The sequence below is a fragment of the Ovis aries genome, chromosome 14 (assembly GCF_016772045.2).
Source record: "Ovis aries strain OAR_USU_Benz2616 breed Rambouillet chromosome 14, ARS-UI_Ramb_v3.0, whole genome shotgun sequence".
Taxonomy (NCBI): Eukaryota; Metazoa; Chordata; class Mammalia; order Artiodactyla; family Bovidae; genus Ovis; species Ovis aries.
The window spans coordinates 38,067,983-38,084,752 of record NC_056067.1 but is presented as its reverse complement, the minus strand read 5'-3'; the positions used below and the strand labels follow the sequence as shown (position 1 = coordinate 38,084,752).

The following is a 16,770-nucleotide window of genomic DNA, read 5'->3' as shown; positions in this document are numbered from 1 at the left end:
AAAAAGCTTTTAATCTTTCCTCTTTTTGCAAAAGCAACCCAAAAGGGCATTAGAGAACATCTGTAATTTACATAGAAGGGAGCAATGCCAAAGAAATACAGATTCCACAGCTGTTAACCCAGGGGACAACTCAAATCAAGCAAATCTCTAAATAAGGTCTGAAAGGCAGATGATCTGCTAGAGGGCAGCCAACTTCCAAAACCAGGAGTATGGAGTGGGCACTTGGAATGCTAATGTCTGCCTTTCTGGAAAGCTACCTTTTGTCTTTATACGGGCAAACCAGAACAATTCATTATTCCTTTGCCAGTTAAGATATACCCAAAGAAGTCTAGAAATTTTGCCTGGCCACCATCTAGCGCATGAACATAAGAAAGGACTTTCCTTGTGATTTTACTATTTATCTTCTTCATCTATTCAATATTATATGTTGGTTTAACAATTTAAAAGCTCCTAAATGTACAATATCGAAGTTGATAAACTTTCAGAAACTCTCAAAAAGAATAGGCTATAGAACCAAACTCCATGGATTCAAGATCCAGCTTCTTCATTTCCAGTGTTGCCTTGGGCAAGTTACCTTACATTTACAGGCCTCAGGTTACCATCTGCAAAGTGAAGATGATTTTATATTACCTATTTATAGAGCTATGTAGATTAGACAGTCAATACATCAATACATATAGACACTTAAAACGTTATTTCAGATACAGACAAGTGTTCCCTTAGTCTTAGTTCTTTTTATTAAGTCCCTATCTTATCGGTTTGCAGCAAGCCTGTCTCTTTACTACGACTTCTAAAATTTGCATGGCACCCAGCATTAATTAATGTGGCTTATACTCTGTGAATCGGAGAAGGCAATGGCAACCCACTCCAGTACTCTTACCTGGAAAATCCCATGGATGGAAGAGCCTGGTAGGCTGCAGTCCATGGGGTCGCTAAGAGTCGGACACTACTGAGCAACTTCACTTTCACTTTTCAGTTTCATGCATTGGAGAAAGAAATGGCAACCCACTCCAGTGTTCTTGCCTGGAGAATCCCAGGGGCGGCGGAGCCTGGTGGGCTGCCTTCTATGGGGTCGCACAGAGTAGGACACGACTGAAGCGACTTAGCAGCAGCAGTAGCAGCAGCAGCAGCAGCATATCCTGTGAATGCCTGATAGGTAGCAAAGAGTCTCAAGCTGTGGCATGGTTGGTGAATTTGCTAGCCAATAACTGTGCTTAATTGCTCAGTCATGTCTGACTCTTTGCAACCCCATGGGCTGCAGCTTGCCATGCTCCTCTGTCCATAGGGACTCTCCAGGAAAGAATACTGGAGTGGATGTCATGCCCTCCTCCAGGGGATCTTCCCAACCAAGGGACTGAACCCAGGTCTCCTGCATTGCAGGCAGATTCTCTACCAGCTCAGCTACCAGGGAAGTCCCCACCACTAACTGGCAAGCAAATATCAATGACTCCATTGTAAAAATAAATACATTCAGACCTGCGATTTGAAGGTTAAAGGCTCAATACACTAACTCTATTTCCCTTGACTAGTAGCCCTCTTCCACATAATATATGTGTTTACTGTTATGACCAACTGACTGCCTTTTCCACAAAATATTAATATATTTAATATTAATGCATTGATTAATAAATATTAATATATGCATACACAGCATTTAGAAGGATTAAGCAGAACACTAGGAAATTAAGAGATACAATTGAGTGAAAATTCAGAAGGAAATAGAAAGAAAAATGGATTCTAAATCCCTAGAAAAGAGTTTTAGTAAGATTTCATACTTTTTCCCCCTTTTCTGTTAGGTTAATATTAAGTAGAGTCTGTCCCTTTAATTGTCAAATGGCTTTCCAGCCTACAAGTAATCTTTCTCCACAGAGGAGTCTTTTAAAAGTTATAAATAAAATATCCCAAATATTTTCTTTTTCCCACAGATGAGAACATTAGAACACTGACATTTTAATCTGTTCTGTACAAGAATGAGTTGTGTCAACACAGTGCTCCCAGCTATAGCACTGAAAAAAAACAAGTTTAATTAAAGACAGAGAAGAAACTGCATGTGGAGCCTAAGCCACTGAGATACAATGAAGTGTGTCATCTTCAGAGTCAGTTTTCTATGAACAAATCTCTTTGTCACTGTCAGGAAGAAAACAAAAGACATAGCAAAGTAAAGGTCTGATGCTATAAAGGAAAAACATGGTGGTGTCAAACTTTAATATTAAGACTAAGAATTCAAACTTAATATTTGTGTAGTACTTGCTACCTAATTCCAGAGTCTGAACACTACTCCTAACATCATAAAACATTTTTGGATATAAATAGATATCTATCAACTATATGCTGTACAAGATAGAGCTGAAGCACAAAAAGGGAAAGAAGCTTAGCCAAGATCACAAGGTAATGGTTTAGCAAAAATGAATAATGCTTTTACTGGGTTTGTTCCAGAATAGTGGTTATATTCCTTCCTCAAATTCTAACTTGAAGATAAAAAGTACCAAGATCATAGCGCTAGTTTCCATTATTAAGCATAGCTCTAATCTAACAGTGGCTTGTCTCCCCATCTCCTGCACTTGCGCCAGGGCACCCTACATCAGAGAGGCAGGGCAGCACAGTGAAGAGAAAACAGGGCACACAGGCCCAGGTTCCCACCTCAGCTCTACCACTTCCCAGCTCACTAACTTTTGGGCAGTCTACCTATTTTTGATTCTTTTTCGTCATCTATAAAATAGAGATGATAGCAACTAGTCAATACTGTCATGGTAAGCCCATAAAAAAGTTGGGAAACATTGAGTTTAAAACATGTCTATGAGGAAGTATGCAATGGGATGAAGATAAAGACTAAATTGAAGAGGGTGTACTGGTGCTAGTGGTAAAGAATCTGCCTGCCAATGGAGGAGACACAAGAGATGCGGGTTTGATTTCTGAGCTGGGAAGATCCCCTAGAGGAGGGCGTGGCAACCCACTCCAGTATTCTGGCCTGGAGAATCCAACAGACAGAGGAGCCTCGTGGGCTACCGTCTGTAGTGTCACAAAGAATCGGACACAACTGAAGTGACTTAGCACACATGCACACATACTATACAACAGTCATTGCCTGGTTTGGTGGTTCTGTGGAAGATCAAGAGAGAAAGACAAGGAGAAGAAGGAGTCATTCAAAACTGCTCTAGTAGCCAAGGCACCAAACATATAGGCCTAAATAAGAGTAGCTACAAAATAGATGAATTCAAAACAGATTATAAAAGAATAAGTTGCTTAGAAGTAAGTTTAGTTCCGTTCAGTAAACACTGCTGCCTGTTAAATATCAGCCATTTGTCAGGCACTAGGGATTTAAACTCAAGAAATAACTCCAGTCTTAGGGATTTATTTTTAGTTGTAGAAACAGAATTGCAGGTTTTCCTTAATGCATTCTATTTCACATTAGCTCTAAGGAGAAAGGAAATATTACAAGGTATTACATATTGCACTATAAATCAAAGGTTGTTTTTGTTCAGTCGCCAAGTTGTGTCCAACTCTTTGCCACCCCATGGACCACAGCACGCCAAGTTTCCTTGTCCTTCCCTATCTCCCAGAGTTTGCTCAAACTCATGTCCTTTGAGTCAGCAATGCTACCCAACTATCTCATCCTCTGCATCCTTCTTTTCCTCTTGCCTTCAACCTTTCCCAGCATCAGGGTTTTTCTCAATGAGTCTGCTCTTTGCATCGGGTGGCCAAAGTATTGGAGCTTCAGCTTCAGTATCAGTCCGTCCTGTGAATATTCAGGGTTGATTTCCTTTAGGATGGACGGGTTGGATCTCCTTACTGTTTAAGGGACTCTCGAGATATTTCTCCAGCACCAGTTTGAAAGTATCAATTCTTTGGCGCTCAGCCTTCTTTATAGCCCAACAGTCACATCTGTACATGACTACTAGAAAAACCATAGTTTTGACTATATGGACCTTTGTTGGGAAAGTAATGTCTCTGCTTTTTAGTATGCTGTCTAGGTTTGTCATAGCTTTTCTTCCAAGGAACAAGCATCTTTTAACTTCATGGTTGTGGTTTTAACTTACTTATTAAAGTTTCCAAAAGTAAGCCTTTTTCAGTTAAAAGGCTCAGGTACCAGGAGTCAGAGGGATATAAACAGAATCCTGTGTAACGGTCACATAAATCCAATGGCTGTAACAATCATTCTTAATATATTTGTATCCGATCAAGTGTTAGAATGCATGCTATTGACAAATCTCTTCTAGCCTTTATGAGAAGATAATACCAGCAATCATTTATTAGGGGATCACTATTTATCAGCATTGTGCCATTTTACATATATTATCTCATTTATTCTCCAAATATCCCAAAGGGTAGATATTATTATTCCCACTTTGTTCATAAAAATCAAGGCTTAGAATATTAAGTCACCTGTCCAAGGTTATCCAGCTAGTAAAATGGCAGAGCCAGAATTTAACCCAGGCCCATTCTCTCAAGTCCATGTTCTTTTTAAATGCATTTTAATAAATAAGTCATTCAAGAAAGGGCTTTGAGGAAGACACCTGCGATATAAAGAAAGAGCTGAGTCAAACATGGGCAAGGCCCACCCACACAGTATTCTAGGAGACACTGTGCTTGCCCAGGGCTTACTGACTAGATTCATATTAAAAGAAATCTGTGTTTTAGGTTTTCATTGCTGCTATAATCAAATAATTTAGTGGCTTAAAACAACACAAATTCATTACAGTACAGTTTTATAGGTCAGAAAGCTGACAAGAGTCTCACTGGTCTAAGATCAAAGAATCAGCAGGGCTGTATTCCCTTCTGAAAATTCTAGAGAAGAATCTACTTCCTTGCCTCTTTGAGCTGCTAGAGGCCACCAGCAATCCATGGCCATGGCCTCTGGCTACCATCTTCAAAGCCAGCAATGGTGGGTTGAGCTCTCCTTTGACTGCCATTTCCATTTTTCTTCCATTATCCCATCACCCTTTCACCACAAAAGAGTTCTCCAATTATAAGAGAACAGGTGATTAGATTGGACACACCTATATAAACCATCATAATCTTCCCATCTTATATACTTTAACTTAATCACATCTACAAAGTCCGCTTTGCTGTGTAAGGTTAACAGGTTCCAGGGATTAGGACACAGGTATCTATGGGGATTGGTAGGGAGCATTATTCTCAGTATGACTAAGAGAATAGTGTCACTCAAAGTTTAAACCATGTAACTAGCCTCCTTATTCTAGTTTCATATGTGTGAGGCAATTTACTGACAACACTTTAGCTTGCCCTAAAACTTACTTATAGGAGGAGAATGTGCTGTTTGCTGGGGGTGGGGTGGGGGACGTGGGTACAATGTCCTATGCCCTGAGCATATACATTTTATATTATATTGACTAATTTTTTTTTCTGAGTCACATGTTAGTATCTTTTGAGTGCTGTCAGAATGAGCCAGAACATTTTGGTCAGGGACTGTAGGATTTTGACAAAATCAATATTCTGAATCTTTAAGTTAAGGATCAGAGTTGGGGTATATTTAACAGGTCTATATCTATGATAAAAACAACCATTTGAAAACCATGTTTAAGAAACTATATCTATGAATGCAGTTATATGCCACCTTCTTTGGGCTTCCTGGTGGCTCAGACGGTAAAGCAGCTGCTTACAATGCAGGCAATGCAATGCAACCGGGTTTGATTCCTGGGTCAGGAAGATCCCCTGGAAAAGGGAATGGCAACTCACTCCAGTATTCTTTCCTGGAGAACTCCATGGACAGAGGAGCATGGTGGGCTCCATGGGGTGCATGGGGTCACAAAGAGTAGGACATGGCTGAATGACTAACACTTTCACTTTTTGATTTACAAGACTTAATTCAAAAAAGAGAATAATTGTGCTTTTTCTGATTGTACTGGTGTAATCAATCAAATGGCTTGAAGTAGAATGTCCTTGGAAGGCAGGAGGGAGTTTCAAATCAACAACTTTAAAACTTGGATCGCATAGATAAGTGGTTGCCTAGGGCTGGGAGACTGAGGGAGAAGAGGGAGACACTGCTAATGAGTCTGGGGTTTTGTTTTGGGAAAATAAAGTGTTCTAAAATTAGTTGTGGTGATGGCTGCATAACTCTGTGAATAACAAAAAAAAATCATTGCACTCTATATTTTAAATGAGTGAATTTTATGATATTGAATTATGTCTCAATAAAGTTGTTAAAAATGGGTCACAAGAAGTCAATGAAAGGAAGATCTGATTAAATACTAGGATGAAATGCGGGGGAGTGTCTTACACAATTTATTATCTTAATGAAGAATCTTTCTTAACATCTGCTACTTTCCTCTTTCTGTTCTCTACTCTAGCTTTCTAAAGATTCTGCTCTTGGAAAAGTCACAACTTTCCCCCTCTTTCCTCTTTTGTTTTTTAGTTTACTAATCAATTAATATACAACAACATACATAGCAAACTTATTCCAAAAATTATAAACCATATAGAATGTGATTCCAATGTTAACTCCCACTGCTAATGTATGGATGTTGAGAGTTGGACCATAAAGAAGACTGACTGCTAAGGAATTGATGCTTTTGAGCTGTGGTGTTGAAGACTCTTGAGAGTCCCTTGAATGCAAGGAGATCAAACCAATAAATCCAGAAGGAAATCAATCCTGAATATTCATTAGAAGGACTGATGTTGAAGCTAAAGCTCCAATACTTTGGCTACCTGATGTGAAGAGCTGATTCACTAGATGCTGGAAAAGATTGAAGGCAGGAGGAGAAGGGGACGACAGAGGATGAGATGGTTCGATGGCATCACTGACTCAATGGACCCGAGTCTAAGCAAGCTCTGGGAGGTGATGAAGGACAGGGAAGCGTGGTGTGCTGCAGTCCATGGGGTCACAAAGAGTCAGACACAACTGAGCGACTGAACAACAACAAAGTATGAATGAAGGAATGTTCCCATTCTGATTCTCTTTAAGATGCTCATGTTTTATTATCCTTGTTCTGTTGTGTGCTGATTCTCCATATTCCCTACATCACTCCACATGCCACAACAGGCCTGTGCAAGATTCATGCCTCCTTTTATCACAATTCTCATATTAAATTCAAAGAATTATTGCTCTGTTTTATAGCTGTAACTATTACAGTGCCTAATAGTGACTCCACTGATGTGTACAAAGTTACTGAATGAGCACTCTGCATTTCATCTTCATTCTTTCTCAAGAGCAATGATACCCCCTTTATCCAAACACCACAGCAGAGGAAAAACTGCTTGTCAGAGGTCACTAGGTAGTTATGCTTAAAAGTGGATGGTCAGGCAGGGTTTTTCATGAAGCTTTCTTATAGTTGATATGAAAATAATCAACTACTTTTCATATCATCACTTTGAACAAGTGATGAAGCCATTTCAAAGGAAAAAAACCTTCCTGAAACTGACACATTAAATTTATAGTTTATTTAAATTAATAAAATACCATTACCCAAGCCATAAAAAGGGGTTCCTTCAACCATGAGATGAAATACTTGCCTCATAAGAGCTTAGATGAAATGATTGTTACTTTTCTACATGAGCATTATAAGAGATCAGCCTCCATTCTCTGACTATCAAAAGAACTGAAGATGCAAACCTTGAGTGTAACTGTGCTTATATATACTGGGTTATCCATAAATCACAAGTCTATCACACTCTGTCATATGATCCCATAAGATTCAATTTATTCCCACATCATAGTATACCTAGTTGATATGCAGAAGGAACTTGATGCTCTAAGAAGTGAAGATCAATATGTACAATTCACACTATTATTCTTTTAAATATGAATAACTGACCTTGTAGAACTAAACTGCCAAAAATTCAGTTCCTGATATAAACCCACTACCTTTGTCAAATAGTTTATATTATTCATTTTTCCAGGTTTCTGCAAAAAGTAAATATTACAGTTGAAACTGAATACCACTGAATGTTGTTATAAAATACCTTCAGTTCAGTCACTCTGTCATGTCCGACTCTTTGTGCCCCCATGGACTGCAGCACGCCAGGCCTCCCTGTCCATTACCATCTCCTGGAGTTTACTCAAACTCATGTCCATTGAGTCAGTGATGCCATCAAACCATCTCATCCTCTGTCGTCCCCCTCTCCTCCCGTCTTCAATCTTTCCCAGCATCAGGGTCTTTTCCAATGAGTCAGTTCATCACATCAGGTGGCCAAAGTATTGGAGTTTCAGCTTTGGCATCAGTCCTTCTAATGAATATTCAGGACCGATTTCCTTTAGGATGGACTGGTTGGATCTCCTTGCAGTCCAAGGGACTCTCAACAGTCTTCTCCAACACCATAGCTCAAAAGCATCAATTCTTCGGCACTCAGCTTTCTTTATAGTCCAACTCTGACATCCATACATGACTACTGGAAAAACCATAGCCTTGACTAGATGGACCTTGTTGACAAAGCAATGTCTGCTTTTTAATATGCTGTCTAGGTTGGTCATGACTTTTCTTCCAAGGAGTTAGCATCTTTTAATTTCATGGCTGCAGTCACCATCTGCAGTGATTTTGGAGCCCCCAAAAATAAAGTCAGCCACTGTTTCCCCATCTATTTGCCATGAAGTGATGGGACCAGATGCCATGATCTTAGTTTTCTGAATGTTAAGCTTTAAGATAAACAATTTATAACACATTTATAAGTTGGTCAAGATAGTGTTTTAATGTACACAGAAATTCATGTTTATGTTCTGAGAATTCTTTTACATGATCAAAGGCTGAATTTTCCAAGCAGGCAGATGTAGCTCATTAGATTTGCCATGGACTGTGAAAGCCACTTGCCAATAGCATCAAAAGACTATTATTCATTTTAATCTCTCAAAGAGGACAGATCTTTCTTTGACAAACATTAGTGAAAAAACTAAGTTTGGGGCTTAGTGACTGGAATAGCTCAGCACAAGGAAATAACAGTGAAACTAAAGCCAAATGGAGATAGACTGATGTTCTAGCTTTTTACCTTCAAGAGACCAGAGCTTCCACCTAGATTTCAAGGAAAAAAAAAAACCCAAACAAACCAAAACACCGGCTCCCCCTAAACCCACATAGCAATAACAATGTACTTGCTGCATGCATAATGATCTTACCATCTGACCTGACAGAACTGTCAGTCTGAATGGCAAATTCTCTGCATATGATTGAGTTTTGTAATCTCAACAGCTCAAAACAGAGAACTTAAGGGGCCAATCAAATCAGTTTTGACTGTCAATCACTGTCCAAGCAATGTAGTTAATCAGAAAAATCGGGATGACATTCAGAAATTGTCTAAATCCTTGTTCAGCAATCATAAAGACAACTAAGAAACTCTAGACATTTAACATTCTGTAGATTTAAACTGAATATTGACATAGCTAATACATCAAATATGAAAATGTAACTATCTGGATAATTTGTGCAAATTAAGTAGTCTTGTTCTTCAGGCAGTTTTAAATCTTGATTACTAAATACTCAACTAAAAGTTGAGCTGAGTAAATAAAACCTGATGTTAGTTTTAGAAGTTATCGCTAACAGGGGTTCTAGGTACAGCTGTTCCATTACTTGATCAAGGTGCTAAGTTACACAGGTATTATCAGATTATAAAAATTTACTGGACTATACACTTACAATATATGAATATTTGTGATCAAAGAAACGTCACATCCTCTAGTCAATTGCCCCATGAATTTAGTCTCTGAGAATTTAGTATCAAATTCCCATCTTATCTAGATGTTTCCTGCTTTATACTTACTTGTTTTTTAGGTTTTCAAGCTAAACAGTTTAAGGATAAACTCAAGTTAGATATATTACAGCATCAGAACATATTTCATTATATTTGGGCCAATTATCTTTTAACTTGTAACAATGAAAATGATTTCTAAAGACTTAGGAAGGTATTTTTTTAATAGTCTTAATAATCATGATACTTTATTTCTGAGAATATCTACCAAACCACAATTCATGCATATTACTCTTTAATAGTCACAAAGTAGTTTGTGAAAAATATATATAAGATTGAGTACAATACTTCAGTAATAGAAGGCACTCAAAATATCTGATATCAATAACAGAGGTAGATCAAGAGATGTACTTAGACACTGTCAAAAGTATTTAAGGAATATCATGATGGGAAAATGATATTTTGAATGAATGAAACCCAGATATGAGTTCCAATTATGCAAAATACTAGTCTTAAAGTTAATTCCTTAAAATCCTATATTAGCTTATTATTTTTCTAAGGTAGAATCATTGCTCAAGCTGGTTTAGTCCACTGTATGCACAACTTGGAACCATAAAGGGATCCTTTCCCTTTTTATGAACCAAGTGTTATACAAATGTGGGATGAATGGGGCAAAAGAGAAAAAAGTATGCTTTTAACATAAAAAATTAACATGTACAATTTTATACATCCACAAGAATCTCAAAATTATGATAGTATATGCTACTGCTGCTAAGTTGCTTCAGTCATGTCTGACTCTGTGCGACCCCATAGATGGCAGCCCACCAGGCTCCGCCGTCCCTGGGATTCTCCAGGCAAGAACACTAGAGTGGGTTGCCATTTCCTCTCCAATGCATGAAAGTGAAAAGTGAAAGTGAAGTCGCTCAGTCGTGTGCGACTCTTAGCGACCCCATGGACTGCAGCCTTCCAGGCTCCTAGTATATGAGGCTAAGATAAATAGTAACTGGCTACATTTCTTTAAAAAAAAAAAAATAACAGTTACATCCTGTGTTTGTTCTAGAAGCTAAATAATCCAAGAAGGCAAATCCGAAATCAGACTGCTGAAAAGGCACAGAAAGTAATCTATTGGTTGGTATTTGTTTCTGTTAATAATACAGCAACAATTTTAAATCAAATTCAATGAAAGGAGCATTTTTCTTCCAAAATGAAAATTTACATTACCCATTATAGTTTAAAATTAATACAATGGGTCAAAATTCTGAGAAAGAAAAGTGGTTAAATTTGGTCTTAACATTTGGTTAAAATAAATTTTTAAATGCCTGTCTAATATTAATGGTTGTGCAACACTCAGTTTTTCCACATGAGTTATACTTTTTAAAATGTAATTTTAGCAAATTGGCAGAATAGAGTAATAATTCCAAAGTTCATCTCACTTCCTCCATAATATTAACCAGGGTTTCAGTGGAATACTCTGCTTAGATTTAGGTTAGTAGCCCAATGTTTTCACATAACCAAAAGCTGAATTAAGTATTACTTGGGTCATATGATGATGCCATTGCTGTATCTCAAAAATAGCCAAATCTTGGCAATTTCATGTGTTTTAACAGTTCAAACTCCAGGAAACAGCAAATACACACAAAAAATTGTTTACATGATGTGAAAATACATGTAAAAAATGTTTCCAAAGGAAACAATTAAATGCAAGCTATAAGGAGAAATAAAGATAGTGGGCTTTATGAGAAGGGGAAAAAAATCAGGCAGTTCAACAGGTTACTGAAATCCTGGTAGTGATCGATAAATTGACTTCTGCTTCACCTTTTATGAAGAGGCTGTACTTAGCAAATCACTGTGTAAGCTGCCTCAATAACAGGACTCCTGCTATCAAGTTTATGTGAAATGATTCCAACAAAGAAATTAATTTCTTCATGACAAGAAAAGGTTATCTGAAACGGGGAAAACACAGGAGACTGAGCTTTCTGCTAATAAAACAGATAAATATCAGTCTAGGCACTGAATTCAGAGCTGTTTTATGCTCTGCAAAATCTGAATTCCTTGTAGCTCATCTACTACCATTGCTTTAGAGACATACACACACATATACATACATGCATATGTAGATACATACTTGCCTGTTACCTGTTTTTTGCAAGTTTCCTAGTTTTAGCACCGAAAGTTTCATGATCTAGAAACTCAAGCCTAGACAAACTGGGAAGATTAGTTACCCTAATGTATCGCTCCCAATCCATGCAGCTTGCATGTATGTGCTTATGTGTATAACCTCCATACACTCACCATCCCAAGCCCCCCAAAATGGTTTCCTATAACTTACAATGAATTTATTAACTCTTTAGAAAATAAGTGATGTTATAAAAATAATCTAAAAGCTATTACATGTTTTATGACTATATTAATAAAATATGTAACTAGCAGTGATCAAATCTGAGAACTTAGAAACAGCCATTCATCACAAGCCATCAGACCTACTCTTTCCTAAAAAGTTTCATGTTTCATTCATATGTTAATAAGCATAAACCTCTTACAATTATGCTCCATTTTATAACTATGAGGAAAATCTCTGGCATTCTATAGGTTCAAATCTCAGCTTCACCACTTACCAACAATGTAGCTTTAAGAGAAATTACTTGACCTATCAATTCTCCACTTTCTACTATAGGGTTTTCATGATTATTAACTGATGCAATATATATAAAATGCTAAGCATAAAATTAATTCTCAATAAAAGTTACTTATTACTATCATTGCTATTAGTATATTGTACAGGTAAGAACTTGCAAGTGCACTGAAGGAGGCAGTCACCCATTCCTGTCTTCTTTGATGGAAACATTTTCTATTAAAAACAATTTCTTTCCTTTTATAATATTAAGATTTTCAGAATTATTCTTTCTGAATGTAAAAACTAAGAAAATTCTCAATAGTTTACAAGGTTGTCCTTATAATAAGATTAATTACTTCTTTACATGGAACTTCTTCCAATTACTGAATTTCAACATTGGATATAATAGTACAAGAAGAGAATAAAAATCAAAGCTCCTTGCTCTCTAACTTTAATGAAGTATAATATTTAATGTGCTAAAATACAGGTGGTAAAGTTCTACCTGTACTAAAAAGAATAAGTATAAACATTAAATCAAAATACAGTCAAATTATATTTTAGAGTTTGAGGAAATCTTTAAAATCATCTAATCCAATGCCCTCATTTTATAAGACCCAGAAAAGGTGATTTGTCCCATGTTATATGGCTAGAATCAGAAATAATACAAGAATTCAAGTCTCTTGACACCTACTGCAATTATATGTTAATATGCCTCTCTCCAAATCACAAGTGAAAATCATAAGACAAATTCCTTTTCCAAAATTTCTAATAAAAATTATCTTCAAATACACAAAGATAATTATGGGGAAGTATGACGAGAAAGATGAAGGAAAAATAACTAGTATTGGGTTGGCCAAGAAGTGCCTTTGGATTTTTTAGGTAAAAATAAAAGACACATTTTTTTGTTTTCACCAAGAACTTTATTGAACAACGTATTCACCGTTTTGTTTCACTACTTTCTACCATTATCAAGACAAGTTCATAATTTCATCTTCCCAAAACCTTTTTATCTTTTTGAGCAAAGAACTATTCCAGGTGCCTTTTACAATCTTCCAGGAAACTGAAATTCTTCCATTAAGAGACTTCTGTAAATATAGAAATAAAAAGAAATCCAAAGGTGCGATTTCTGGTGAATATAGCAGATGAATCAGAAGTTCCTAGCCAAGTAACAGTTTTGCCTGGTCATCAATGAAACATGCAGTCTTGCATTATCATGATAGAACATGTGTCTTCTTTTGACTAATTTTGAATGCTTTTTGTTGTCTGTCGCTTTCATTTTGTCTAACTGGGAGCACTACTTGCTGGAATCAGTTGTTTGGTTTTCCAGAAGGAGCTCATAATAGGGGACTTGCTTCCAATTCTACTGTATATACATCACCTTTTTTGGATGAAGATTGGACTTCGATGCAGTTGGTGGTGGTTCATTTTGCTTGTCCCATGATCTCTTCAGTTCCACATTATTGTACAGTATTTACCTTTCATTATCCATCACAGTTTGTTTTAAAAATGGAACATTTTCATTAAGTTTAAGTGGAGAATTGCATGCAGAAATGAGACTAAGAAAGTAAGAAGGTTTCTCACTTACCTTATGTGAAAGCCAAACATCAAAGTGAATAACATAACCAAGCTGGTACAAATGATTTTCAATGTCTGATTTGGATATTCTGAGTATATTTTGAGAGCTATCTCCTTCATGGTGTAACACTGACTGTTCTCAATTAATATTCGAGTTGATTACTATCAACTTCAATGATCTACCTGACAGTGTAACATTGTCCAGAGAGAAATCTCCAGCATGAAACTTTGCACGCCACTTTTGACATGTTCGATCAGTCACAGCACCTTCTCCATACACTGAACAAATCTTTTTTTGTGCATTTCAGTTGTGTTTTTATCTTTCTTGAAATAATAAAGCATAACATGCCAAAAACATTACTTTTTTCTTCCACCTTCAATATTAAAACAGCTATACAAAATTCACCAGTTTTGTGAATTTTTTTTTAAATGAACACTGATATGACAGCTGTCACAATACAATCTAACAAAACTGTTTCGCATGAAGTTAAACACAACTAAGCACTACCAGAAAAGCCAAAGAAACATTTTGGCCAATCTAATACTATGTCATAGAAAATATACTTTGAAGTCTAACAGAGCCACCTCTGTCATTTCTCCCTTCTGCAACAACAGCCAAAGTACTTACTCTATCTGATCTTCAGGTTCCTCATTTGTAAAGTGGGAATAATACCACCTAGAAGAAATAACATATAAAGACGGTTAGAACAGTACACGTTGGGAGTCACACTACCAAACTTAGAATTTTAAAACCATAACTTACTTGTTTGACCAAGTTATATAACCTTTTTGAGCCACATAAAGTACTTTAGCACAGAACATGACACATAAAAACTGCAACAAGTTTTAATTTTATCAATACTGTACATAACTCACCAGGCAGTTAGTGGGCAGTGAATAATAAAAATAACTACCACCACCAAAAGACCTGCTTTTAAAAGTAAAATAGATGACAAAGGTAACATGCTTTATAAAATTCAATATCATCTATCTTAAAATATGCCTACATATATAAAGTTCATTAGACTGGGATTAAATGTCAATTTTTATAAGTACATTAAGCAAGAGAGTTCCAGAAAAACATCTACTTCTCTTTTATTGACTATGCCAAAGCCTTTGACTGTGTGGATCACAACAAACTGTGGAAAATTCTTAAAGAGATGGGAATACCAGAATACCTGAACTGCCTCCTGAGAAATCTGTATGCAGGTCAAGAAGCAACAGTTAGAACTGGACATGGAACAAAAGACTTGTTCCAACTCAGGAAAGGAGTATGTCAAGGCTGTATATTGTTACCCCGCATTTAACTTATATGCAGGGTACATTATGTGAAATGTCAGGCTGGATGAAGCACAAGCTGGAATCAAGATTGCCAGGAGAAATATCAGTAACCTCAAATATGCATAGGACACCACCCTTATGGCAGAAAGTGAAGAGGAACTAAAAGCCTCTTGATGAAAGTGAAAGAGGAAAGTGAAAAAGTTGGCTTAAAGCTCAACATTCAGAAAAATGAAGATCATGGCATCAGGTCCCATCACTTCATGGCAAATACATGGGAAAACAATGGAAACAGTGACAGACTTTATTTTGGGGGGCTCCAAAATCACTGCAGATGGTGATTGCAGCCATGAAATTAAAAGACGTTTGCTCCTTGGAAGAAAAGCTATGACCAACCTAGATAGCATATTAAAAAGTAGAGACATTACTTTGTTGACAAAGGTCTATATAGTCAAAGCTATGGTTTTTTTAATAGACATTTATGGATGTGAGAGTTGGACTATAAAGAAAGCTGAGTGCTGAAGAACTGATGCTTTTGAACTGTGGTGTTGGAGAAGACTGTTGAGAGTCCCTTGGACTGCAAGGAGATCCAACCAGTCAATCCTAAAGGAAATCAGTCCTGAATATTCATTGGAAGGACTGATGCTGAAGCTGAAGCTCCAATACTTTGGCTACCTGATGCGAAGAATTGACTCATTAGAAAAGACCCCGATGCTGGGAAGACTGAAGGCAGGAGAAGGGGATGGCAGAGGATGAGATGGTTGGATGATATTACCGACTTGATGCACATGAGTTTGAGTAAGCTCCAAGAATTGACGATGGACAGGGAAGCCTGGCGTGCTGCAGTCCATGGGGTCACAAAGAGTTGGACGTGACTGAGTAACTGAACTGACTGACTGATATTATAAGTATCAAGTAAATAATTCTATAGTGACATATTTAAGAAAATCTGTGGCTTTCAGAGTATTAAATTTTAAACTTCTCAGTTCACAAGTCAGAAAACACGATATAAAGTCAGAAGTTAGGTAAGAGCAGAAGTATTACAAACAATGAAATAAAGATAAAATTATAGCATCAGTACATTTGAAAATCTGTAGAAGACTGTATATAGAAGAAACCATATGTTTATTATGACATGGTTTTCATAAGTTCCTAATCAAAAATATAATAAAAGGAAAATAAACAGTAGAAAAATACATTCAACATATCACCATTTAAAAGAACCAATTCCCTGGTGATTAGAAAAGATCTCTGAACTGGGTGGAAAGGCATGATTCCTAAATCCAAAGGGAAATTAAAACCACAAAGTTTAAACAAAACAGCATGAAAAAAAATCAATACCTCACAAAATAAAAAGGATTCATTTAGTTTTCAGCTTTCTCTTTACAAAAATTCTATTTTTATATCTGATACATTGGTTTAAGATGCTATCATGTCTTCAAGCTCCAGTTGTAGGAAGTACCTGTTTATCTCTGCTACTTTTAAAGGTAAATAGGAGATTTTGTATTTAAGTTACAATGTGGAATTCTTCAGAGTAACCTCACGCCAAAATGGCACATTTCTGAGGGATGCAAAGGTATTCAATAAAAAGCTTTTAAAGGCATATTTTTAAACTTGCAGCAGGAAAGCTTTTTTGTGTCAAGACAGTAATTCTTTTAACAGCATTGATC

The 16,770-nt window shown here is 36.7% G+C and overlaps 1 protein-coding gene across 1 annotated transcript in view; it reads right to left on the bottom strand.

Annotated features, from left to right (window-relative positions):
- The window catches only part of PMFBP1 (polyamine modulated factor 1 binding protein 1), a 475,252-nt gene that overhangs the window by 449,095 nt on the left and 9,387 nt on the right, over positions 1-16,770 (bottom strand). Inside the window, exon 2 of the mRNA XM_060398457.1 lies at positions 14,451-14,498. The gene's annotated coding sequence lies outside the window, so the exon portion shown is untranslated. The remainder of the gene's footprint in view (positions 1-14,450; positions 14,499-16,770) is intronic.